Consider the following 27,616-nt stretch of genomic DNA (forward strand, 5'->3'; position numbering starts at 1 on the left):
GCAGCATGTATCATCTGATGGTGACTTAAATGCCTGTATCCTATTATAACAGAACTAATCACTTTTCTAAAGATAAGTATAAGTTTGGTCCACAAAAAAATTTCTGCGTGCATTGACTCATTGAACCTGATACGACGAAGACTTCTACTTTACAATTCAACTATGCATATCAGGATTACTGATTTCTTTATATGACATTACTTATGAAAAGAAGTAATTTTATGAATTAGTAAACACTTTCCAAGTATGTTTATTTTGAAACTTGCCTTTAATTAATAGAGATAGCTTGAATATTTTAGCATAGTCCCTAATAAAAATAATTGAATTAAATTTAAGTATCTAGTCAATAGAATTAATAGCAATTGCTATAAACCTAAATAATTATGGTGATAATAAAAATCAAGTTAAATACAAGATGTAGTATAGAGTTCAGTTAGCTTAATAATCTAATGTTTTACTAGTCCACATTCAATTTTAGAGTAATGGTGTTGAAAATGCAAATTACTTACTATTAGGTTTCTTAACTTTACTATTTATTTACTTTTTAGTTTTTTTAAACTTTTATTTTAGGTTTAGGAGTACATGTGCAGGTTTGTTATATAGGTAAACTCCTGTCTTGGGGGTTTATTTTACAGATTAATTCATCACCCAGGTACTAAGACAAGTAAGTACCCAATAGTTATTTTTTTCTGCTCCTCTCTCTCCTCTCACCCTCCACCCTAAAGTAGGCCCAATATCTGTTGTTCCCTTCTTTGTGTCCATGAGTTATCTTTATATTAATTATTTTTATTTCACTACTTGGCAGTTTGCCAAATCAGAAACTTGATTTTGATAAGAGAAAAATGTCTATTTCAGAAGTTAAAAATCAGTATTTACCAAATGTTTACCAGTCTACTCTCATTGATAGGGTTCACTATATTTCAATATATATATCCCAGTGTTGTCAAATTTTTGAGATACCGTGATTTTATTAGTGTTTGATAATAAAAACATAACTTCAAAGTCTATTACCTGAGCATTTCTTTAATATCCGGGATGCTTTGTACATGCTATTATGTTCCTGAAAGTACATTTAGCATAATATGTATAGCTAATTTATTTGAAAACATAGCCAAATCTTCATTATTCAGAAGTTAATAATCAAATTTCATGAATCATATCCCTCCCCACTACATCCCACTACATTTCATTTTCCTTCAAAATACTTTAAAAATACTTCCTAGAAATTATCTACTTTAGCAAATGCATTTCAAGATTCTCAGAAAATATTTTTTAATAGTCCAGAATTATTCATAGGATTAGATAAGCTCAAATCTCCATTAGGTGTTCTTTTCTGTTATTAGTAAACTCCCCTCTTTAGTTTAGATCAGTGTTGTAGCACCCTTATTCTTGGTTTCTATTACATTTAGAGTATCTTACAAGGAGCAGCATCTGTTACTCTTCTAAGAGATTAAGTCAAACCAAATAGGTGTGTCTATTTAGAATAATAGGGATTTTTAAGAGAATTTAAAATTGGATCTTGTAGGTGTCACAAACCTCAGTGTAATAGGCATCATTGATAAGAGAGTCCTCTTTTAACTGTTTATTTTAGCATAGCTACATTCCTTTTGAAGATTCTCTTGGTAGCCTTGCATACATGTCTTTAAACCATTTTTCTTACAATTAGATGCTGTGATAACATATAGAGGCTGTGGATACCTACAATTTTAACTTCTGCTTTGATTCCCAGAAGGAAAGTATAAATATTATACTGGCTCTGATATATTAGAACTTTACATTAATTTTTAGACAAGATAAAAAGTATTTTTAAAATATTTTCTACCATATTGCTCAATTATCATCCTTTTATCATAGTAACTTATCAATGTTACAAAACGTTTTTGTGGGCATTATAGTTTGGAACTCAATTTTGAGAACATTGTCTTAAAAATCTTATCAAGATATGACTTTCCAAATACAGCATTTGTATTACAATTAGATGTATACTTTGTTCTTTTTTCACTTTTAAATTAAAACATGTGGCTGCTCACGGATTGAAAACAGGTTTACCTATATATGTCCTTACCAATTGGTAAGCATTATTCAAAGTATATCATAAAAAGGAGACAAAAGCCTTGATATTCCCAATTAAAAAGATTTAAACTAAAAACTCCTTCGGCTAACTGTATACTGTTGAAGCATTTATTGTATAACCCTTAACTATCAAGAACTGCCACATCTTTTGATTATTTGTGACAGCTATTTTAGGAGAATAAGGGAGATGCAATGTTATAATAGGTAAGGGATGAAGATCAGCTTCCTGGTAGATTACAAAGTAGTGATAATTCTGCTTTCATCCTATTGTGTTTTTTTCTGCACTATAGATTGAATTATATATTATTGCTCAATGTGATGTTGATTAATTAAGATGTAGGGAGCTGTGGAAAATTATCCATCTTTTGTCATAAACTTATGTTTACTGACTGTACATCAGAAGATCACTAAATAATGCATGAAATTATAAAAATTACATTAAAATATTAAAATTACCTGTAAAACCTAGATATTTAAACCACTGTAGTTTTTCATATGATATTGTCAGATCAAATACACTTACCACTTTCATTTAAGAAATAATGACCAATATTAGATGTAACTTAAAATAAACATAAAATAAAAACAGTCGGACATTTATTCATATCAAATAAATAGACTAATGTCTTCTATGGATATGTACTGTTTTCCATATTTTCAGTTGTTCTTCTTCCATTTTTAATTTTTATGAGTACATAGTAGGTGTATGTATTTGTGGGGTACATGAGATATTTTGATGCAGTCATACAATGTGTAATAATCACATCAGGGTAAATGGGGTATCCTCAGTTCTTTGTCACCTGTGGTTTTAGCTCTGATTAAGAACTTGTCTTGGAAACTAAGTCAAAGTTTGATTTTAATTTTCGTTGAAATTGACAGGTCGGCTGAGGAAATCAAGATTTCTCCAGTTCTGTAGTCAGGTGGTCTGGTCATTAGACTAATTGGATTTACATAAACCCAAGTATTATATTTTACATATGCATTGATTTTTATCACCTCTATTTTCAAGCTGTTGTATAAATGTTGCAGCTTTCAGGCCCTACTTCCATTGGTAACAAATAGAAACTGGTTTGCTGCTATTCTGTCCTGGCATACAAATAATCTAAGTCAAAAGCTTCGCTTTTCATGTTTTTCTAGGATAGTGAGAGGAAAAAAAATTTCTCCTACTCAAAGCATTTATTCCATTTATATTTTCATAAAATTAGGAATTCTTTTTTTTTTTTTTCTTTTTTGAGATGGAGTTTCACTCTTGTTGCCCAGGCTGGAGTGCAACGGCACGATCTTGGCTCACTACAACCTCCGCCTCCCGGGTTCAAGCAATTCTCCTGCCTTAGCCTCCTGAGTAGCTGAGCTTACAGGCGCCCACCAGCACACTCAGCTAATTTCTTGTATTTTTAGTAGAGATGGGGTTTCACCATGTTGGCCAGGCTGGTCTAGAACTTCTGACCTCAGGTGATCCTCCCGTCTCGGCCTCCCAAAGTGCTGGGATTACAGGCATGAGCTACCACGCCCAGCCCAAAATTAGGTATTATTTGTTAATGACTTAAGGGTTTTTAATTAGCCACAAGATACGAAGGTCTAAACAAAAGTATGTTTTGTTGTAGTCAGTTTAATGCCCTAAAAAAATGATGTTTGCACAAATGATTCTAATGCACAAATGTTATTAGTTTCTATACATTTACATTTTCTCAGAGTCTTTTCTGATTATTTGTTGGACCCTACATTTATAATTCCATTTATGCTGATTGCAGAGTAAAATTTCTATTGGGGTACAATTTAGTCTTTTTCTTCTAGGATTGCAATTTTCATTGTGTTGGCCTAGGGCTTCTCAACCTTGGCATTATTGACATTTGAAGCTAGATAGTTCTTCCTTGTGGGATGGTGTGAGAGCTGTCTTGTGCACTGCAGGAAGTTTGGCAGCATCTCTGGCCTCTACCAAATAGATCTTAGTGGCACTCTCTTGCCTAATTGTGACAAGCAAAAATGTCTCCAGAGTTTGACAAATGTTTTCTCGGGTTGGGGTAGGGGCCCCAGGAATTTCAACAATAGAAAACCATTGCTTTAGCTCACCCTTACACATATTCATAAGAGAGGATTTTGTATTTTATAGAAAGATTTTATTAACTCCAAAAAGGAGTCAGACTTGAAAACTTTCAAAAACCTTCAAATGATGAGCGTTTTCAGATAAAATATTTCAGAAATGTTGAAACAATAAATGCTATTTGAATAACTCATATTTTACTGGTCATAGGTGAAATAGTATTAACACATATATCAAGTCCATTGATAAAAAGATATTTTATGAAGTAATAGTGCCTTTTAACAAATTCATAATATGTTATAATGTATCATAAATGTAGAAGTTACTTTCTTATCTGTGTGACTGAAGGAGAACACAGTGCTAAATGATAAAACAGAGTAGCCTGAGGTGGTTTTCTTCTAATTTCAGGTCAGATTTACATTTCACTAATTGCACAAAAGTTTTTCAATATTAATTTTGTTTTATATATACAGAAAACATATTTATTATTAGCACTAGTGAAATCTTATGTAATGAACCCACTTCATAAATAGAATATTTATGTTAATCAAATATGAATGTTTTGCCAACCTAATTTCAAATCTTAACATAAAAAGTTGGAATGAGAAAATTGATACATATGAGTATATTGGTATATGTATTATAAATGATTCAACCTCAGTTAGTAAAGGAAGTTTTATTATTTTCAATAGTAAAATCACTATTTTTCTAATTTGATTTCATAGGTATGTAAGAATTATTAGCAATATTAAAATAATAAACTTTGAGAAAAACTATTTCCTGATTGTTAATGGATAAGAAAAGATAAAAATTGACATCTAGAATTAGGCAAAGGAAAAACTAATGGAAGATTCAATATATGAATGAGACACAAAAGTTGATAGTGGTGTGTGATAGAACTAATTACAAGCGTTTTTTAAGCTAATATTTTTAGTTATAGATTTATTTATGAAAAATTGTTCTTAGCTCTTGAATTTTATAGTATTTTTAAATTTTTAATGTATTTACTTTTTTCTTTTTTCTTTTTAATTTTTGTTAGTACATCGTAGGTGTATATATTCATGGGGTACATGAAATACTTTGATACAGACATGCAATTTTCATGATCACATCGTGGTAAATGGGACATCCATTCCCTCAAGCATTTATCCTTTGTGTTACAAACAATCCAATTATACTTTTAGTTATTTTAAAATATATGATTAAATTATTATTGACTGTAGCCACCCTGTTGTGTTAGCAAACGCTAGGTCTTATTCATTCTTTCTTTTTTGGTACCCATTAATCATCCCCACCTCCCCTGCCTACCAACAACCCTTCCAAGCCTCTGGTAACCACCTTCTACTCTCTGTCTTCATGAGTTCAATTGCTGAAATTTTTAGCTCCCACAAATATGTGAGAACGTGTGAAGTTTCTCTTTCTGTGCCTGGCTTACTTCAATTAACATAATGATCCATCCATCCATGTTGTTACAAATGACAGGATCTCATTCTCTTTTCTGAATAGTACTCCATTTTGTATATGTACCAGATTTCCTTTACTCATCCATCTGTTGATGAACACTTCAGTTGCTTCCAAATCTTGGCTACTGTGAATAGTGCTGCAAAAAAGCCTGGTAGTGCAGATATCACTTTGATATACTTATCTCCTTTCTTTTGTGCATATACCCAGCAATGGGATTGCTGGATTGTATGGTAGCTCAATTCTTAGTTTTTTGAGGAACCTCCAAACTGTTCTCCAAGTGATTGTACTAATTTACATTCCCACAAACACTGTACAAGGATTCCCTTTTCTCCAAATCGTTGCCAACATTTGTTACCACCCGTCTTTTAGATAAAAGCCATTTCAACGGGGGTGAGATGATATCTTATTGTAGTTCTGATTTGCATTTCTCTGATGATTAATTATGTCAAACATCTTTTCATATGCCTGTTTGCCATTTGTATATCTTATTTCGAGAAATGCCTATTCAAATCTTTTGCCCATTTTTTATTACAATATTAGATTTTTTTTCTCTAGAGTGATTTGAGCTCTCTATATATTCTGATTATTAATCCTTTGTCAGATGGGTAGTTTGCAATATTTTCTCCCATTCTGTGGGTTGTCTCTTCACTTGGTTGTTGATTGTGTCCTTTGCTGTGCAGAAGCTTTGTAACTTGATGTGATCCCATTTGCCCATTTTTGCTTTGTTTGCCTGTGCTTGTGAGGTATTGCTCAAGAAATCTTTGCCCAGACCAACATCCTGGAGATTGTTTCCAATGTTTTCTTGTATGGTATAATAGCTTGAGATCTTAAATTTAAGTATTTACTCCAATTTGACTTGATTTTTCTATATGGTGAGAGATAGGGGTTTGATTTCATTCATCTGCATGTGGATATCAGGTTTTCCCAGCACCATTTATTGAAGAGATTGTATTTTCCCCAGTGTATGTTTTTGGCAACCTTGTCAAACATTATTTCACTGTAGTAGTGAGGATTTGTTTCTGGGTGATCTGTTCTGTTCCATTGGTATATGTGTCTGTTCTTAAGCCAATACCATGCTATTTGGTTACTATGGCTCTGTAGTATAATTTGAAGTCAGGTAATGTGATTCCTTCAGTTTTGTTCTTTTTGCTCAGGATAACTTTGTCTATACTGGGTTTTTTTGTGTGGTTCTATACAAATCTGAGGGTTTTTTTCTATTTCTGTGAAGAATATCATTGGAATTTTTATTGGGATTGCATTGAACCTGTAGATTGCTTTAGGTAGTATGGACATTTTAACAATTTTGATTCTTCTAATCTATGAACATGGAATATTTTTTCCCTTTTTTGGTGCCCTCTTCAATTGCTTTCATCAGTGTTTTATAGTTTTCGTGATGAGATTTTTTTTTTTTTTTTTACTTCTTTGGATAAGTTAATTCCTAGGTATTTAATTTTTTGTGTGACTATTATAAATGGAAATAATTTTTAAATTCTTTGTCATATTGGTCACTGTTGGCATATAGAAGTGGTATTGATTTTTGTATGTTGATTTTGGATCCTGCATCTTTACTGAAATTGTTTATCAGTTTTATTGGTTTTCTTGTGGAGTCTTTAGTTTTTTCCAAATATAAGATCATATTATCTGCAAACAATGATAATTTGAATTCTTCCTTTCCAATTTGGATAACCTTTATATCTTTCTCTTATCTGATGGCTCTAGCTAGGACTACCAGTACTATGTTGAATAATAGTGGTGACAGGAGGCATCCTTGTCATGTTCCAGATCTTAGAGGGAAGAATTTCCATTTTTCCACATTTAGTATGATACTAGCTGTGGATCTTTCATATGTGACTTTAATTATGTTTAGATATGTTCCTTCTATCCCCAGTTTTTTGAGGGTTTTTGTCATGAAGCGATGTTGAATTTTATCAAATGCTTTTTCAGCATCAATTGAAATGATCATATGGTTTTTATCCTTCATTCTATTGGTGATGTCTCACATTGATTTGCATATGTTGAATCATCCTTGTTTACCACGGATGCATCCCACTTAGTTATGATGAATGATCTTTCTAATGTATTGTTGAATTTGGTTTGCTAGTATTTTGTTGAGGATTTTTGCATTAATAGTCATCAGAGATATTTGCTTGTAGTTTTCTCTTTTTATTATCTTTTTTAAGTTCCAGGGTACATGTGCAGGATGTGCAGTTCATTACATAGGTAAATGTGTGCCGTGGTGATTTGCTGCACCTATCAACTTATCATGTAGGTATTAAACACAGCATGCATTAGCTAGTTAGCTGATGCTCTCCTTCCCTAACTGGCCTCAGTGTGTGGTGTTCCCCTCCCTGTGTCCATGCATCCTCGTTGTTCAGATCCCACTTATAAGTTAGAACATGTGGTGTTTGATTTTCTGCTCCTGTGTTAGTTTGTGGAGGATAATGGCTTCCATCTCCACCCATGTCACTGCAAAGGACATGATCTCATTCCTTTTTATGGCTGCATAGTATTCCCTTATGTATATGTACCAAATTTTCTTTATCCAATCTATCATTGATTAGCATTTGCATTGATTCCACATCTTTGCTATTGTGAATAGTGCTGCAGTGAACATACACGTGCATGTATCTGTATCGTGGAATAATGTATATTCTCTGGGGTATATACCCAGTAATGGGATTGCTGGGTCAAATGGTATTTCTGGTCCTAGGTTATATTAGTCTCTTCTCATGCTGCTAATAAAGACATACCCGAGGCTGGGTAATTTACAAAGAAAAATAGGGTTAATTGACTCACACAGTTCCACGTGGCTGGGGAGGCCTCACAATCATGGCACAAGGCAAAGGAGGAGAAAGGCAGGTCTTACATGGAGGCTGGCAAGAGAGAGTGTGTGCAGGGGAGCTCCCTTTTATAAAACCATCAGATCTCATGAGACTTATTCGCTATCACAAGAACAGCACAGGAAAGACATGCCTCCATGATTCAATTACCTCACACCAGGTTCCTCCCATGACACATGGGAATTATGGGAGCTGCAATTTGAAATTTGGGTGAGGACACAGCGAAACTATGTTTTTCTGCCCCTGGCCCCTCCCAGAACTCATGTCCTCACATTTTAAAGCCAATCATAGCTTCCCAACTGTCCCCCAAAGTCTTAACTTATTTCAACATTAACTCAAAAGCCCAAGTCCAAAGTCTCATGTGAGATAAGGCAAGCCCCTTCCACCTATGAGCCTATAAAATCAATAGCAAGTTACTTTCTAGATACAATGGGGGTACAGGCATTGGGTAAATACACCCATTCCAAATGGGAGAAATTGGCCAAAATAAAGGGGCTACAGGCCCCATAAAAGTCTGAAATCCAATAGGGCAGTCACATCTTAAAGTTCAAAAATGATCTCCTTTGACACCATGTCTCATATCCAGGTCATGCTGATGCAAGAGGTAGGTTCCCATGGTCTTGGGCAGCTCCACCCATGTGGCTTTGCAGGGTACAGCCCCTCTTCTGGCTGATTTCACAGGCTGGCATTGAGTGTCTGTGGCTTTTCCAGGCACATGGTGTAAGTTCTACCATTCTGGGGTCTAGAGGACAGTGGCCCTCTTCTCACAGCTCCACTAGATAGTGCACCAGTGGGGATTCTTTGTGGAGGCTCCCACCCCACATTTCCCTTCTGCCGTGCCCTTGCAGAGGTTCTCCATGAGTGCTCTGCCCCTGTAGCACACTTCTGCCTGGACATCCAGTTGTTTCCCTACATCCTCTGAAATCTTGGTGGAGGTTCCCAAACCTCAGTTCTTGACTTCTGTTCACCTTCATGCCCAACACCACGTATAAGCCACCAAGGCTTGGGGCTTCCACCCTCTGAAGCAACAGCCTGAGCTCTACATCGGACACTTTTAGCCATGGCTGGGATGTAGGTCATCAAGTCCCCAAACTGCACAACCAGCAAGGTCCTGGTCCCAGCTCATGAAACAATTATTTTTTTCTCCTAGGCCTCCCAGCTTGTGATGGGAGAGGCTGCCATGAAGTCTGCTGACATGTCCTGGAGTCATTTTCCCATTGTCTTCTCGATTGATATTTGGCTCCTTGTTCCTTATGCAAACTTTTGCAGTCAGCTTGAATTTCTCCTCAGAAAATTGGTTTCTCTTTTCGATCACATTGTCAGGCTGCAATTTTTCCAAACTTTTATGCTCTGCCTTCCTTTTAAACATAAATTCCGTAAGTTCCAAACCACATTGTAGTGAATACATAACACTGAATGCTTTTGACAATACCCAAGTCATCTCTTGAACACTTTGCTGCTTAGAAATTTCTTCTGCCAGATACCCTAAATCATCTCTCTCAAATTCAAAGTTCCACAAATCTCTAGGGCAGAGACAAAATGCCACCAGTCTCTTCACTAAAACATAGCAAGAGTCACCTTTGCTCCAGTTCCCAGCAAGTTCCTCATCTCCATCTGAGACCACCTCAGCCTGGACTTTATTGTCCATTTCACTATCAACATTTTGGTCAAAGCCATTCAACCAGTCTCTAGGAAGTTCCAAACTTTCCCACATCTTCTTGTTTACTTAGGATCCCTCTAAACTGTTTCAGTCTCTGCCTGTTACTCAGTTTCAAAGTAATTTCCAAATTTTGGGGTATCTTTACAGCAGCACCCCACTCTATCAGTACCAGTTTACTGTATCAGTCCATTCTTACATGGCTAGTACAGACATACCCAAGACTGGGTAATTTATAAAGAAAAAGAGGTTTAATGAATCCACAGTTTACAACAACAGTGTAAAAGCATTTCTATTTCTCCACGGCCTGGCCAGAATCTGTATTTTGTGGACATTTTAATAATCATCATTCTGACTGTCCTGAGATGGTATCTCATTTTAATTTTGGTTTACATTTCTCTAGTGATCAATGATGTTGAGATTTTTTTCCATATGTTTGTTGGTCACATGTATATCTTCTTTTGAGAATTGTCTGTTCATGTCCTTTGCCCACTTTTTAATGTTTTTTTTCTTGTAAATTTGTTTAAGTTCCTTATAGATTCTTTATATGAGACCTTTATCATAGGGATAGATTGCAAAAATTTTCTCCCATTCTGTAGGTTGTTTGTTCACTCTGATAATTGTTTCTTTTGCTGTGCAGAAGCTCTTTAGTTTAATTAGATCGCATTTGTCAATTTTTCCTTTTGTTGCAGTTGCATTTGACATTTTCATCATGATGTCTTTACCCTTGCCTATGTCCTGAATGGTATTGCCTAGATTTTCTTCTAGGGTTTTTATAGTTTTGGGTTTTACATTTAATTCATTCATCTATCTTGAGTTAATTTTGGTATAAGGTATAAGGAAGGGGTCCAATTTCAATTTTCTGCGTATGGCTAGCCAGTTCTCCCAGCACCATTTATTAAAAAAGGAATCCTTTCCCCATTGCTTGTTTTTTTTTTTTCAGGTTTGTCAAAGATCAGATGGTTGTAGGTGTGCAGTCTTATTTCTGAGTTCTCTATTCTGTTGCATTTGTCTACGTTTCTGTTTTTGTAGCAGTACCATGCTATTTTGGTTACTGTAGCCTTGTAGTATAGTTTGATGTCAGGTAGTGTGATGCCTCCAGCTTTGCTGTTTTCACTTAGAATTGTCTTGGGTATATAGTCTCTTTTTTGATTCTATATGAATTTTAAAATAGTTTTTTTCTAATTATGTGAAGAATGCCAATGGTAGTTTAATGGGAACAGCATCTATAAATTACTTTGGGCAGTGTGGACATTTTGACAATATTGACTCTTCCTATCCATGAGCATGGTATGGTATATTTTTCCATTTGTTTGTGTCCTCTTTGATTTCCTTGAGCAGTCATTTGTAGTTCTTCTTGAAGAGGGCCTTCATTTCCCTTGTTAGCTGAATTCCTAGGTATTTGATTCTCTTTGTAGCAATTTTGAATTGGAGTTCATTCATGACTTGACTCTCTGCTTATCTGTTTAGGATGCTTGTGATTTTTCCACACTGATTTTGTATCCTGAGACTTTGCTAAAGTTGCTTATCAGCTTAATAAGCTTTTGGGCTGAGACAATGGGGTTTTCTAGATTTAGGATCATCTCATCTGCAAAGACAATTTGACTTCTTCTATTCCTATTTGAGTATACTTTATTTCTTTCTCTTGCCTGATTGTCCTGGCCAGAACTTCCAATACTATGTTGAATAGGAGTGGTGAGAGAGGGCATCCTTGCCTTGTGCCAGTTTTCAAGGGAGATGCTTCCAGCTTTTGCCCATTCAATATGATATTGGCTATGGGTTTGTCATAAATGGCTCTTATTATTTTGAGATATGTTTCTTCGATAGCTAGTTCATTCAGAGTTTTTAACATGAAGCGTTGTTGAATTTTATTGAAGGCCTTTTCTGTGTCTATTTAGATAAGCATGAGGTTTCTGTCTTTATTTTTTTATTTTTATTTTTTTTTCAATACAAAAATTTAGTTTATTTAGTGAGCTTTTTCGGTGGTGAAAACAAAGGGATTTTCTTTTTTTTTATTATTATTATACTTTAGGATTTATGGTACATGTGCGCAATGTGCAGGTTAGTTACATATGTATACATGTGCCATGCTGGTGCGCTGCACCCACTAACTCGTCATCTAGCATTAGGTATATTTCCCAATGCTATCCCTCCCCCCTCCCCCCACCCCACAACATCATAATGACAGGTTTCTGTCTTTAGTTCTGCTTATGTGATGAATTATGTTTATTTATTTGTGTATGTTGAACCAGCCTTGCATCTTGAGGATAAAGCTGACTTGATCCTGGTGGATAAGCTTTTTGATTTGCTGCTGGATTCAGTTTGCCAGTATTTTATTCTGGATTTTTGTATTGATGTTCATTAAGGATATTGGCCTGAAGTTTCATTATTTATTTTTATTTTTTTGGTTGCATCTCTGCGAAGTTTTGGTATAAGAATGATGCTGGCCTCATAAAATGAATTAGGGAAGAGTCCCTCCTTTTCAGTTATTTGAAACAGTTTCAGAAGAAATGGTATCAGCTCCTCTTTGTACCTCTGGTAGAATTCGGCTGTAAATCCATCTGGTCCTGGGCTTTGTTTTTTTGGTAAGCTATTTATTACTCCTTCAATTTCATAACTCATTATTGGTCTCTTCAGGGATTCAATTTCTTCCTGGTTCAGTTTTGGGAGGGTGTATGTTTCCAGGAATTTATCAATTTCTTCTAGATTTTCTAGTTTATTTGCATAGGGGTGTTTATAATATTCTCTGATGGTTGTGTTTCCGTGGGTAGCTGGTGATATCCCCTTTATCATTTCAGATTGTGTCTGTCCCAGTGAGACCAGAGTTCTGTCCATAAACCCCTGACTGGAGTTGCTGATATTCCTGTAGGGAGACCTTGCCCAGTGAACAGGGATAGATCCAGGTCCCACCCAAAGAAGCAATCTGGCCACAGTCTGTCACAGCCACTGTGCTGCACTGTGGAGAATTCCTCCCAGTCGAAACCTTCCAGTCTGTCAGGCCCTGGCAGCAGAAAATGGCTGTTTGGAGCCACAGGGATGGCTGCCGCACCTCCCCCCAGGAACTTGGTCATCTTAGTCAGTCTCCAGCCTGCTACCACTGGGTCCAACCCAAATGGCTGCTGAGATTCTGCACAGTTCTGTGCTTGGGACCCAAAGCACTGGTGGCATAGGCTCACAAAGGGATCTCCTAATCCCTGAGTTGCGCAGATCTGTTGAAAAAGCATGATTTCCCGAGCAGGGTAGCACAATAACCCCCTCCCTTGCCTGGGCAACTAGCAGATGGGCCATCACTCCACCGTGCTTTTCTCTCCATGGGTCGCATCAACCACCTAGTCAGTCCCAATGTAAGAACCCGGATACCTTAGTTGATGGTGCAGGATGCACTAGCTTTTTTTGTTCTTCTTGGTGAGAGCTGCCAACCACACCTGCATCTAATCAGCTTTCTTGGCACCACCGCCACTCATCTTGGCCCCGCCAACACCCAGTTTTCTTTTTTTGATGTGTCTTAGTCTGATTTTGGTATCTGGGTAATGTTGGTCTCATAGAATGAGTCTGGAAATATTCTCTCCTTCTCTATTTTTTGCAATAGTTTCAGTAGGATTGGTATTAGTTCTTGTTTGAATGTTTGGTAGTATTCAGCAGTAAAGCTATCGGGTCCCAGGCTTTTCTTTACTGAGAGGCTTTTTTATTACAGCTTTGATCTCACTACTAGTTATTAGCCTGTTCAGGATTTGAATTTCTTCCTGGTGAAATCTTGGTTGGTTCTATGTGTCTAGGAATTTGTCTATTTTCTTTTAGGTTTTCCAATTTATTGGCATATAGTTGCTGATAGTAGCCGCTAATGAGCCTTTGCATTTCTGCAGTGTCAGTTGTAAAGTCTCATTTTTTCATTTCTGATTTTATTTATTTATATCTTCTCTCTTTTTTCTTAGTTCATCTGGCTAACAGTTTGTCAATATTGTTTTAACTATTTAAAAAAGCCACTTTTTGTTTCTTCAACAATCTTTTTTCATTTTCTTCATTTCAATTTCATTTTATTCTACTCTAATATTTATTATTTATTTCCTTCTACTAATTTTGGGTTTGGCTTGTTCTTGCTTTTCTACTTATTTAAGATGAATTGTTAGATTCTTTATTTGAAGGTTTTCCTCTTTTTTGATGTAGGCACTAATAGCTATAAACTTCCCTCTTGGTACTGCTTTTGCTCTACCCCATAGGTTTTGGTATGCTGTGTTTTCTTTATTATTTGTTTTAAGAAACTTTCAATTTACCTCTTAATTTCTTTATTGATCCGCTGATCATTAAGCAGCATATTATTTAATTTCCATGTATTTGTATAGTTTCCAAAATTCCTCTCTTTATTGATTTCTAGGTTTATTCTATTGTGCTTAGAGATGAGGCTTGATATTATTTCAATTTTTGAATGTTTTAAGACTTGCTTTGTGACTTAACATATGGTCTATTCTTGAGAATGATCCACGTGCTGAGGAAAAGAATGTTTATTCTTTAGCCGTTGGATGTAATGTTCTGTAAATATCTATTAGATGCATGTGGTGTATAGTGCAGATTAAGTCTGATGTTTCTTTGTTGATTTTCTGTTGGGAAGATCTTTCCAGTGCTAAAAGTGGGGCATTGAAGTCTCTAGCTATTATTGAACTTGGGACAATCTCTTTTTAGCTCTAATAATATTTTCTTTATATATCCAGGAGCTCCAGTGTTGGGTGCATATGTATTTAAAATTGTTATATCCTCTGACTTAATTGAAACCTTTATCATTATATACTGACTTTCTTTCTCTCTTCTTAATTGCTTTTGTCTTGAAATTTACTCTGTTTGATATAAGTATAGCTATTCCTGCTCTTTTTTGTTTTCCATTGGCATGGAATATCTTTTTCTATTTTTTCATTTGCAGTCTCTATGTGTCTTCATGAGTGAAATGTGTTTCTCATAAGCAACAGATCACTGGTTCTCATTTTTTCATCCATTTAGCCATTCTTTGTCTTTTAATTGAAGATTTTAATTCATTTACATTGAATAATATTGATAAGTAAGGACTTACTCCTGCCATTTTATTATTTGTGTCCTGGTTGTTTTGTGGTCTTCTCTTCCTTCTTTCTGTCCTTCCTGTCTTCCTCTAGTGAAGGAGATTTTCCCTGGTGATATGTTTTAGTCTCTTGCTTGCCATTTTTTGTGTTTTCATTTTATGTTTTTTGGTTTGAGGTTATTTTGAGGCTTGCAAATACCATCTTATAACGCAGTATTTTAAGCTGATAATAGCTTAACATTGTTTGCATAAACTGACCAACAATCAAAAAGAAAACTAATAAAAATTCTACACCTTAACTTGATCCCCAAGCTTTTTAACTTTTTGTTGCCATACTGACTATGTCTTGAAAAGTGGTTGTAGTTATTACTTTTGATTGGTTCATTGTTTATTCTTTCTACTTAGGATAAGAGTAGTTTACACATTACAGTTACAGTGTTATAATATTCTATGTTTTTCTGTGTATTTGCTGTTACCAGTGACTTTTGTACCTCCAGATGATTACTTATTGCTCGTTAATGTCTTTTTCTTTGTGTTTGAAGTACTCCCTTTAGCATTTCTTGTAGGGCAGATCTCGTGTTGATGAAATCTCTCAGCTTTTGTCTGGGGAAATATTTATTTCTCCTTCATGTTTGAAGGATATTTTCACCAGATATACTATTTTAAGGTAAAAGTTTATTTTCCTTCAGCACTTTAAATATGTCATGCCACTCTCTTCTGATCTGTAAGATTTACACTGAGAAGCCTGCTTCCAGACGTATTGGAGCTCCATTTTGTGTGTGTGTGTGTGTGTGTGTGTGTGTGTGTGTGTGTGTGTGTGTATTTTCCCTCTCTTGCTGTCTTTAGGATCCTTTCTATATCATTGATCTTTAGGAGTTTAATTATTAATTACCTGAAGTAGTCTTTGCATTAAATCTTCTTGATGTAAAACTTCCTTTTACTTTGATATTGATATATTTTTCTAGGTTTGGAAAGTTCTCTGTTATTATTCTTTTGAAAAACTTTCTACTCTTATCTCTTTCTCTACCTCCTCTTTAAGGCCAGTCACTCTTAGATTTTTCCTTTTGAGGCTACTAATATATTTCTTAGATCCTGTGGGCGTGCTTCGTTGTTTTTTATTCTTTGTTCTTTTGTCTCCTCTGTGTATTTTCAAATACCCTGTTTTCAAGCTCACTAACTTTTTCTTTTGCTAGATTCATTCTGCCATTAAAAGACTTTGACACATTCTTCAGTATATCTATTGCATTATTTAACTTCAGAATTTCTGCTTCATTCTTTTTAGTTATTTCAATCTCTTTGTTAAATTTCTCTGATAGAATTTTGAATTCCTTCTCCACATTATCTTGAATTTCTTTGAGTTTCTTCAACACAGCTATTTTGAACTCTGTTTGAAAGGTTACATATCTCTGTGTATCTAGGGATTGTCCTGGGTGAATTATTTAGTTCATTTGGTGCGATCACGTTTTCCTGGATGGTGTTAGTGCTAATAGATGTTCTTCAGTGTTTAGGCATTGAAGAGTTAGGTATTTATTGTACTCTTCACTGTCTGGAATTATTTATACCCATCCTTTTTGGGAATGCTTTCCAGGTATTTGAAAGGGCTTTGGTATTGTGATCTAAGCTGTATGTGCTTTAGGGTACACTCCAAGCCCACTAACACTGTGGTTCTTGCAAACTCACAGAGGCACCACCTCAATGGTTTGGACAAGATCCAAGGGAATTCTCTGTATTACCAGGCAGAGACTGTTGTTCTGTTCCCTTATTTTTCTCAAGCAGAGTCCCTCTCTGTTCTGAGCCACCTAAGGTTGGGGATATGGTAACACAAGCACCACAGTGGCTTTCACCACTATGACTGCACCTGGTCAGACCTAAAGCCAGCTCAGCACTGGGTCTCACCCAAGTTCAAGCTCAGCACTGGGTCTCACCCTTGTTCAAGGACCTGTGGCTCTACAGTCAGCCAGTGGCAAAGCCAGCCAGGTCTATGTCTTTCATTTCAGGGTAACAAGGTCTCTCTGGGACCAGGTGGGTACAGAGGTACCATCTGGAAGTGAGGGACTATAGTCAAAAACCTTAGAAGTCTCCCTGGTGTTCTATTGTACTGCAACTGAGCTGGCACTCAAACCACAACATGCAATCCTTCCCTTGCTTCCCTCTACTTTCCAAAGGCAGAGAAGCCTCATCCTGTAGCCACTGCCACCCCAGGCCACAAGGAGTCCTGCCAAACTACTGCTGATATTCCCTTAAGACCCAAAGGTTCTTAAGTCAGCTTGTGGTGATTGCTGCCTGGCATGGGACTCACCCTTCAGGGTAATGGGCTCCCCTCTGTTCCAGCACAGGTCCAGAAATGCTACCCAAGGGTCATGTCCTGGAATTGAGGACCCCAAAAGCCCACTTGGTGCTCTGCTCCTCGTTGCCATGCTGGTACCTGAAGCCAGCTGTCTAGAAATGTCATCTGGGAGCTAGGGCCTGGAATGGGGGCCTCATGACTCTATCCAGTGCCTTATCTTGCTGTGGCTGCGCTGGTATCCAGGATGTAAAAGAGAGACCTCCTCACTCTTCCCTCTCCTTTCCCTAAGTGGAAGAAAGGTGTCTCTTTTGGAGCCATGAGCTGTGCAGCCTTGGGTTAGGGGACAGGGGATGCTTCCCCAGCTGATGTCTCAGTATGCTGCATGCCACCCTAGTCCACTGTCCTATGCCCACTTCTGCCTTAGGCCTTGCCTAAGAGTTGTAGTCCTTATGGTCTAGGTTGCCTTTAAGTTTACTTAGAGACCTAGAGCACTTTGGCACTTGGTAGCAAGGTTTGTGAGAATTCAAATTTGGACCACTGGGATCAGTGGTTCCCCACCGGATAGGGCTGGTTTAAATGCTCCCTCTGTGGGTGATTGTCAGCTGCGTTTGGTCTGGTATTTCTTTCTGCTCTAACAGAACAGCACTGAGTTCAATGGCTCACAATTGCTGTATTCTTCCTCGCCCAGTGCCCAGAGAAGCTCTCTGTACCATGAGGCCACTGCAGCAGTGGGGGGGAGGAGAAGTGGCTTCGGTGATTCAACTTTTTTTTTTTTTTCTTTTAATCTCTTCAGTGCCTCTTTTGGGGTATGAGGTTCAAACTAAGTACTATGAGTGCTCATCTGATTTTTTCGTTCCTATGAAGGTGTTTATTCTTTGTAGATAGATATTAAATTTGTGTCCTTGTGGGGAGGATGATCAATGGAATCTTCTATTCTGCCATCTTGCTCTGTCTTTCATTATACTATTTTTTTTCTTTTAGTATTGTGGCATATGAAAAAATATTTCCGATCAACCATAATCATTTTTATCTAAACTGCTATCAGTCCTTAAAAATGTCTGTGTTTCATTGAGCAAAACTGGGACCAGTGTCTTTAAGCTTGTCACTTGCTGGGTCTGTAAAGAATTGGTTAATTGGATATTAATGGAAATTTTAGTTATTCGAATGACTTACATAGTTGCTGAATGTTGTGCCATAAAATACTGGTTCTGACTTTCAATACATCATTTTAATTAACTTTGGTGTAATTTCATACATGTTATTAATCTCTGGATGGAGGTTAGAGATTATATTGTATTGATGCCCTGATTAAAGTGTGTTATATTCACTGCACTTGAAGAAAAAAATCACTAGTAGTACAAAAATATCATTGTTTCTCTTAATTCAACTTGATCCCAAACATAAATCACTCCTAGCTTCGTTGCTATGGGGCATAGTATCTTAACTAGAAATATTAAATACTTCTAGTAAATTTGAGTAGGTAAAGACTCCCTAAATATGTAAACAGTAGTTATGCTTACAGAAAATTGGTGGCATTTTTCCTATCAATGAGTTGTTTTAAGATGAGTCACAGGTAATGAAGAGTCAGAAATCATCTCAGAAGACATGGTACTTTCTTCTAAAACAGAATCAGAAACTATTAGGACAAATGGCAATGAATTCTGCCTCCCCCTAAATTAAAGCAGGAAAGTATGAGTCAGAGGTAAGGCCCTTTTAACATCTCCAGATATATCCCATGGTGTCAGGGCCAACTGGATAAACCTTATAAATGGACTTACCTGAAGCTTTCTTTAGCCCCTCTGTGCATGGCCTCGTATTTTCTGCCCTAAACTTTTCTCTTTTTACTTCAATTATCACTTATCCTGGATATATATCACAACTATCCCATACTCCCCATTCCTTGACTAGTCTTACCTCCAACAAAGAAGAATATGCATTTTAGTTAAAATCCAGATTTATAAAAAAAGACACATCTATGATTCCCAGTCCTTCGCCTCCACTGGGAAAAAATTTTTTTGATCTGTTTGAAATGTTCAAGGGAAAAAAGACCCAAGTTTGCTGCCTCTTCCATGCCATCCTTCAGCTTCCCAGCCCTGCCTGTGGAGGTTTGATTCTACTTGGGCTACATCCTACTTCTCAAATCCAGGTCACTGAGAAATCTGGGACTTTCATACATATATGTGTCCAATGTTTTAGTGACCAAAAATAACAACAACAACAAAAAATCTACCACAAGATTCTGTCATTCACCCACTATAGCATTAATGACTTCCAATTATTCACCAAGGACTTGATTAGAATGAGCCATCTCTGACTAGTTACTGCCAATTTGAAACTATTTGCATTAAAGAGCAAAAGATATGAACTATTCTTACCCATTTCCAAAAGAATGTGATCCACAGACAAATTTGTCATTTACCAAACTTCTCTCACCAAAATTTGCCACCATCTTTATTATGACGTCCATTTGATCAATAGTCAGAGGCCATGGGACACAGAAGAAATGGCCTCATGTGAGAGAAGCTGAAATCTTCTTTTGGAGAAAAGGAGATTTCTGGACTTTGATGATAGTAGATCTAAAAGAAACCGGTTGAGATCTTTTAGCAATTTAGAAGATAGAACCAATCAGAGTTAGAAGCACTCAAGAAGCCCTGAGACTTAAAAGATAAAACACCTTCATATGATCTTAAATTTTTAGCACTATTTTCCCTTCTTGAAGTTGTGTTATTACTGACTCCCTTTACCTGAGGTTTTCTCTGACATACAATGAACCAGAAGCAACTTTAGTTTCATTTTCCTGATATTAATAAGCAATCAGGTTTACAGCAGTGTCTATTAGTGAAAGATCATATTTTCATTTTTGATTACTGATTTTTTTAAAGTTTAACCTAATCACAAATTTTCATTAAAATTTACCATTAGATCGTTACCCTGCTTCTTTAAAATGATAGTTCAGATAAAGTACACCTGCAACATAAAAAGCTTTTGGACTTTTCTTAGAATATTCTTAAAGGACATTTTTACAAGAAATTTTTAAGAAAATCTTCTAAGAAATGTAAAATACTTTATACCAGCTATTGAAGAATAGTAATGGTGAACTTTATTTTGAGAATCTGACTCAATTTATACATAGAAATAATAGCACTCAATATTTATTCATATTCTTAAATTGGCAAGTTAAAATTGTATTTAATTATGTACTCTTAAAATTTTAGATGGTATTTCTTTGGTTTCTTTTTTCAATAAACATTACTTTTAGGGGTGGTAGTTTTGAAGGGAGCAGGGAAGAAATCTTTTTATCAGTAGCTCGATATTCTAGAAGGGATCAGAAAACACAGTAGTTTTTGTTTTGCTTTTGCTCTTTTGGGGCAGTAATTACCTGATGAGTTTCTCATACTGAGAGCTCTCCAGAGTACAGAGTTCTTGCCAGCATCAAAAGGATTTCCTTTTGAGAAGTAACCATATTTCAGTGAAAAAAAATCATTGAACTAAAAACTAAGAGACTTGGCTTTCAAATCGGGTTCTGCAATAAACCAGCTGTGTGATCACGGGCAAGTCACCTAACTTTACTGTGTCTTAGTGTCCTTTTCATAAGAGGAGAAGTAAGGCTAGATGATATCTGAAGTCTGTTCTAGTACTAGTATTCAGTGGTTGAATATACTATATTTTTGTTATGAATGCAGCTCATCTAACTTAAGCACAAGAGAGCAGCTGCTAAAAAGAGCTGATTAGCAACAATTAGGAGTGGCATTTCATTTGTATTGCATATCTTCCCAATTAAAAGCATTTAGTGATTAAAATTACATGCTTGAAATACAGTCTTTAAAAGGAAATATTTTCAAATACATGAAATCTCTGGGTCAAGGCCAATTTGTATTTTAAACATTTGCGTAACATTAAAGAGTTTTGCTGTAGTATAAGGCATGCTTAGCCATTGCAGGTTTTAGAAACTGAAGCGAGACAGAGATAGAGTCAAAGAGCGAGATAGAGAATGCAAGTGCACGTGTGAGCACAAGCAAATGAAACAAGTAAAAAAGAGAATTCTGAATTATTATGCATGCTAGTAAAAAATGATTGGTTCCTCCTAGGATGTTTACAGAATTAATCAGATTATGTCTTGTGTTTCATTTCTATACTTCACATTAAGTCATATGTTTAAGATTTTCCTTTATTTCTGAAAGCCAAAAGCTGACTTTTCAAAATCAAGGGAAGAATAGACTAAAAAAAATGGAGACCTGAAAAATAGATTTGCTTCACTGTTCTCATGGATATAACAACCCTGATGTCTTCAATTAAATCTCCTTTATTCCAGCTTAAAACATTGTGAATTTAAATTAACACTTTAAGACATTTCAATCTGAGTGCATATTCCAAATAACATAATAAAATCATTTGATTGTTCTCTCAGATGGAGAAACCAGAGTAATGATAGTGAACACAAGGCCAGAAAAAATGAAATGGTATTTATTATATATTTTCTGATAGAAACAAAGTTGGGGGAAGTACACATTAAAACAGAACTTAGTACAAAAATTCTATCATTTTCAAGAACCTTCCTGAGTGCCTGCTCTCTTGTCAAAAGGGAAAAACAAAGACTGTTCTTAATTTTGAAATCTGACAAAATAGAGAAAAAAAAACAATGACAGAAATTCCTATTCTTTGGACTAACATTAAAAAAAAAGAACCACATGCTATGAATAGTACTGTTCTACAAAATAGGTTTTGCTAAGTCCTAGTGGGAAAAAAAATACATGTATAATATCTTAAACCTTGTATGCGGCTTTATCAAAATTAACAATACTATTATTAATATTTTAATGTAAACTTATTTCTTCCGAAGAGAGATAGTGTTTTCTTACCCAAAGAGAGATGGTGTTTTCTTACCCAAAGAGAGATGGTGTTTTCTTACACATCACTCTCCTTTCCTTAGTATGACTTTAAAGTAGCGAGGGACTTGGTGACATTAGGGTTATCGGCAGATATGTGACTAACGGCTTGGGACATTTTATTGTAATCCATTTTTTATTGTATTTCCCTTGACAAGGCTACAAATGAATTCTGAAATAAATGTTCTAGAAGTAGTGCATAGACTCTAAAAGGCACCACAGTATTGAATATATAAGCAACAGTTGCTTTTCCCCCGATAGTTTTAGACAGCCTATAGCAAACCAAGAATTTTTAGCGGAATGAAAGTGAATTTATGATAATACTTATTATATCTGTATTGAGAATATTCAATGTGTATTAAAGTATTTCCTTAATGTTTTCTAAAACAGCCAGTTTATTGTAGTGTTATCCACTTGAATCTATGTTCTTGCATTCCTGTGGCCCAAAGATGTATCAGTAATACTAAGAGAAAAGTGAAAAAAAATTAAATATCAGGTTAGTTATTGATAAATCAAGCAGTGGTGAAAGTCAGAAATAAATTTTGAGTCTTTCCACCAGCATTCCTCGATCTAAAGAGTAAATGGCTTTTAATCAGTTTTGGAACTAGATCTCTTTGGAACTATTTTTAGTACTTACTGGCACTGTATGCATTTTCTGGGCAACCGTACCAGATTTATAGCTCTAAAAGTGCTGTGTTATTTATTGCCTTCCAATAGGCAATGAAGTTGTGTCTTGCACATGCATGTGTCAAAAGTGTTAAAGTTTTCTCCAGTTGTCTCGTTAATTCTTTCCCAGGACAATAGGCAAAATATATGGCTCTCTATTTGGCAATGAATATCCTTTATCAATTTTTTAAAAGAAAAAAAAACTTCTTTTGCAAGTTTCACATTCAACATCAACTTTCTCTTTTTTGATTTTACAAATCTCCACAAAGAATTAAAGTCTCAGAAGGGCTTTATCTTGCTTATTTCAGCAGTTTTTGTCTTGGGTTTGCAATCCTAAAGCTTATTTTTGAATTTAGGAAGAAATATCACTCACAAATGAAGGTTATTAGAATGAGGTTATTAGAAAGTCCATAAATTTTTCATTACCTCAACCTGAATTGGCACTTTTGTATACTAGAGATCAATGCCATTTCAGATATCAGAATCCAAAAATCAACATATCATGTGTAAATGATTCTTGCATGCAGTTCTTATATATTATTTTCTTCCCTGATTTTTGTTTTCTTTGTGATTGCACGTATCCGTGTTTGACGGATGTAGGGTTTTGTATCTTTTCAATAACGCACTGGCTACATACCACACGTAGTATTTGTCATAATTTATTCTGAAAATCAAGTTTTACAACTAGGTTGTAAAATTTTACTAGCAATTGACACTTTGGCTTTTATTACATTTTTGAACAGAAAAGAAGTAGTTGTTTCAGGAAATAATTTTGAAATTGTTTTCTGGACAGTCTTATTAAAATAAAAGACAAAAAAAAAAAAACCCAGTCAACAATTATAGAGTATTCTTGTGCCTATACAGACTGAGAATTAAGAACAACCAAATTCTGCTCTTCTTTTATCTTTTAAAATAAGAGCCACTACTTTAATTCATGCATTTATTTATCTAACAAATGTTTTCTGAATGTGTTCACATATGCCAGGTGCTATATCTTTAGAGATTATACATTTAAACAAAGCTTCATGCCATATTACCCTACACTCACATTATTTAGTATATGAAGGCATACCTAGAGATATACACATAGAGAGTTTGCCCCTATACACAAAAATAAATAATTTTAAGTGGATTTGGAATTCAGGATAGTGCAGGTCAATTCTTCCAAACTTTTAACTTTTTTGTATATAAGGATGTGTCTATGCTAAAGATAGGGAGATGATGAATTAAGGAGCCATACGTTTTATCTTCTTTTTCATTTTTCTCACTGTCCTGTCATGGTCAAACATATGGCAAAAGGCTTCAGTTTTTTAATTGCTCATGTGGATGTGAGCTCAGTTGAACTAACTACATTTGGGGTAGGACTGATGTTGGATTCATGCGTTAGTCATTCTTTATTCCTGAAGGAGACTGAACAGAAAACAACGTTGGAATCATCATTCAGTAATAACAGTAACCTCATGTTGGCACTATACTTTGACATCAACTTAGATATCTCACCAAAATTTTGTTGAAAATTATTTATGTCTTAACCTGTGGGCAACTCCTGTTCAAATTCCGTGGACAATATTCAGTTTAAATATGTTTGCTCAGCAAGTCTTTGCAGAACTCTAAAAATCTGGAAAAATGAGGGTTATGCATGCAATCACCTGGCTAATCATAGATTTTTTTAAAGAAAAATATGATGTCTTAGGATAGTACAGTTCAATAGAATTTGTGCAATAATGAAAATGTTCTACATCTGCAGTGTCCAACATAGTAGCTACTGGCCACATGGAGCTGTTGAGAACTTAAAATATGGCTAGTGCAAGTAGGAACTGATTTTTTAAATTAATCTAATTCATTTAATTTACATCTAAATGCTCCCTTGGGGCTAATTACTATCATACTGAACAGAGTAGTTGTGGAAGACAGAAGAGCAATGGTGACATTATCCATTAACTAATATGTACATTTCATTATCACCTTCAGAATTAGAAAAATATATTTTTAAGATTATTGCCATTTCACATAAAGTAATTAAAAGACAGTGAGTATGCTGATCTTGGATTTTTCATCTGACACAAGCTTGCCTTAATTTGCTTTGGAAAGCAAAGGCCAACTCAAAATTCAGACAAAGACATAAAACTAAAAACTAAATATATAAACAAGAAATGCACAAACATAAATACATACATTTTAAAATTAAAACTTACATATTCATTTTCCCAGATGTATTGTATTCATAAATTGGATAATTGGCTCCGAAACTTAAGAACTTTGGAACATTTTACTTGTTCTTTTTATACTATATTATCTTTGTTTCTGTTTATGCAACCTCTAATAATAACTTACAGTTTCCCCACATAGCTGTTATTAAAAATGTAGTTATTCTCTTAATGTAAATCCGTTAGTGTCAATACCATCATTAAATCCATAGTTATTGATTTTTCTTTCACCTTAACTAGAACTTACCTTTTATCACATTAGTAAAATATGTTTACTCACCACCATAACCTTGGCATCTAGGAGAAGGCTCTCACCATATTGGCCACTCAGTATTGGAATGTCAAGGATTAAAAGAATAGTATTAAGTGCCATGGATTTTATGAAGTACAATTTAGAAACTATTTTTTTTTTCTACCCATAAATAGACATTTTGGATTTGAACCTTCCTAAAAACCTTTTGGAACATCATTACAAAAATTAAATTATCATTAATCACTAAGTTTGTTTAGATCAAATTATAATAGTATGTTATGGTATTTACTTACATTCAGTGTTGTCATGAAATTCTATTTTTTCTTAAAATATGCAGTATATCAAATAATAGATTTTGCTTGCTAATTTTCAACTATAAATACATATAAAATGAAAATGTATTTCTTACTATATAATGAAGGAAAAGCCAGGTTGATATTGCTCTATCCGAGTAAAATAGCAATAGAATGCTCACGTTTATTGTATGAATTAAAAACTAAATAACCAATATACTTTGGTTAGCTCTCGTGAAATTTTTTTTAAATCACATTGGAACAAACTAATGATTTTAATTAGTATTTCTGAAATGCCATCTTAAATTTTGTAATAAACATCTAATTCCTCCACAAAGATATATTATGGTACTGCGTTTGAATAAAAGTATAAGTGAATCTCAGCACCCCCCCAAAATTTGAAAGTTTGCAGAAATATCTTCAAGTAATTCATAAGAGGAAAAAAATGAGATGCATTTGGATATTGTATAAGACTATATATAGGCAATTATAAGATAGGTAAATTTTTTAAAGATAATGTGATTGAAATATATTTATAAACTGATCATATATTCTAGCAGTCTCTGAAAACCTGGTATTATTTATTAGGTTCTAATTTTTAGGATCTTGTTTTAGACAGTGGTATGACAAAACTATAACCTCAGATCTTATCCTGTTCTTTTATGACACAGCACATAAATGAGAGGTCAATAACCAATTCATGCCACTTGTCCAGAACATGTATGTTAAAAATGTAGTAGAGAATTAAAAATTATTTTGATGTACATATGTGTATGTGTGTGTGTGTGTATATATCTATTCATAAATCACCCATGAATAGGAATCTTAAAGTCCTCCTCCGATCTTTTCTTCATACCCTCCAGTACCTTTTTATCTCATTCATCTCTGTCATAATGCTGCAAGTAACACTGGACAGGAATCCTCCTCTCTCATTTCTCCTCGGTGAGCTGGCAAGATCACTACGTTTGTGTGTATGCATCATCTTATTGTAGTTCAGGGAGGGGATTTTTTTTTTTTTTTTTTTTTTTGAGACGAGTCTCACTCTGTCGCCCAGGCTGGAGTGCAGTGGCGCCATCTCGGCTCACTGCAAGCTCCGCCTCTCGGGTTCATGCCATTCTCCTGTCTCAGCCTCCTGAGCAGCTGGGACCACAGGCGCCCGCCACCACGCCCGGCTAATTATTTTGGTATTTTTTTAGTAGAGACGGGGTTTCCCCGTGTTAGCTAGGATGATCTCGATCTCCTGACCTCGTGACCCGCCCGCCTCGGCCTCCCAAAGTGCTGGAATTACAGGCGTGAGTCACCGCTCCCGGCCGAGGGGATTGTTTTTTAAATATTCCCATACTGTGACTTCGTGGGCATGAATTGAAAATAGGTCCTATCCGAAGCTATCTTTTTCAATTTGAGGTTTTGACCTGTGAATTTTAGTTCATTGTGTTTGCATGTTAAAAAAAAAATTAGAAAATAACATTGCATTGTTAATCTCTGAGATAATTTCATTTTAACTGTGTGTTCCTATGGGAAATATTGAAATTCTGTGTATTTTATACAAGTTTATATTTTAACCAGAGTTTGTGTATTTTTTTTCCATCTGCTAAAGGTTTTAGCTGTATTTATTAGATATGGTACTTATGATGTTGTCATGGAGGAATATTTTTATTTCGGTGCTTACTTTGGTACTAAAAAAGCATCTTAGACAACTGAAATCTACAGTAAAAAATATTTTAATTCATTTGGAATAACCTTGGATAATTCGCTTACAGCTTCATTTATCTGGCAAAAATTTAGTGACAATTCTTTTTAAAATTCTATATACTTTTTTCTTTTGAAAACTTAAATAGTTCAAAAACCAAACATTGTGTGTTCTCACTGATATATGGGAGCTAAGTTATGAGGACGCAAAGGCAT

The 27,616-nt window shown here is 35.2% G+C and overlaps 1 protein-coding gene across 2 annotated transcripts in view; it reads left to right on the forward strand.

The window, feature by feature from the left end:
• Nucleotides 1-27,616, forward strand: part of PCDH11X (protocadherin 11 X-linked) — an 837,092-nt gene that overhangs the window by 64,458 nt on the left and 745,018 nt on the right. The window lies entirely within an intron of this gene.

This window comes from Pongo pygmaeus, chromosome X (genome assembly GCF_028885625.2).
Source record: "Pongo pygmaeus isolate AG05252 chromosome X, NHGRI_mPonPyg2-v2.0_pri, whole genome shotgun sequence".
NCBI lineage: Eukaryota > Metazoa > Chordata > Mammalia > Primates > Hominidae > Pongo > Pongo pygmaeus.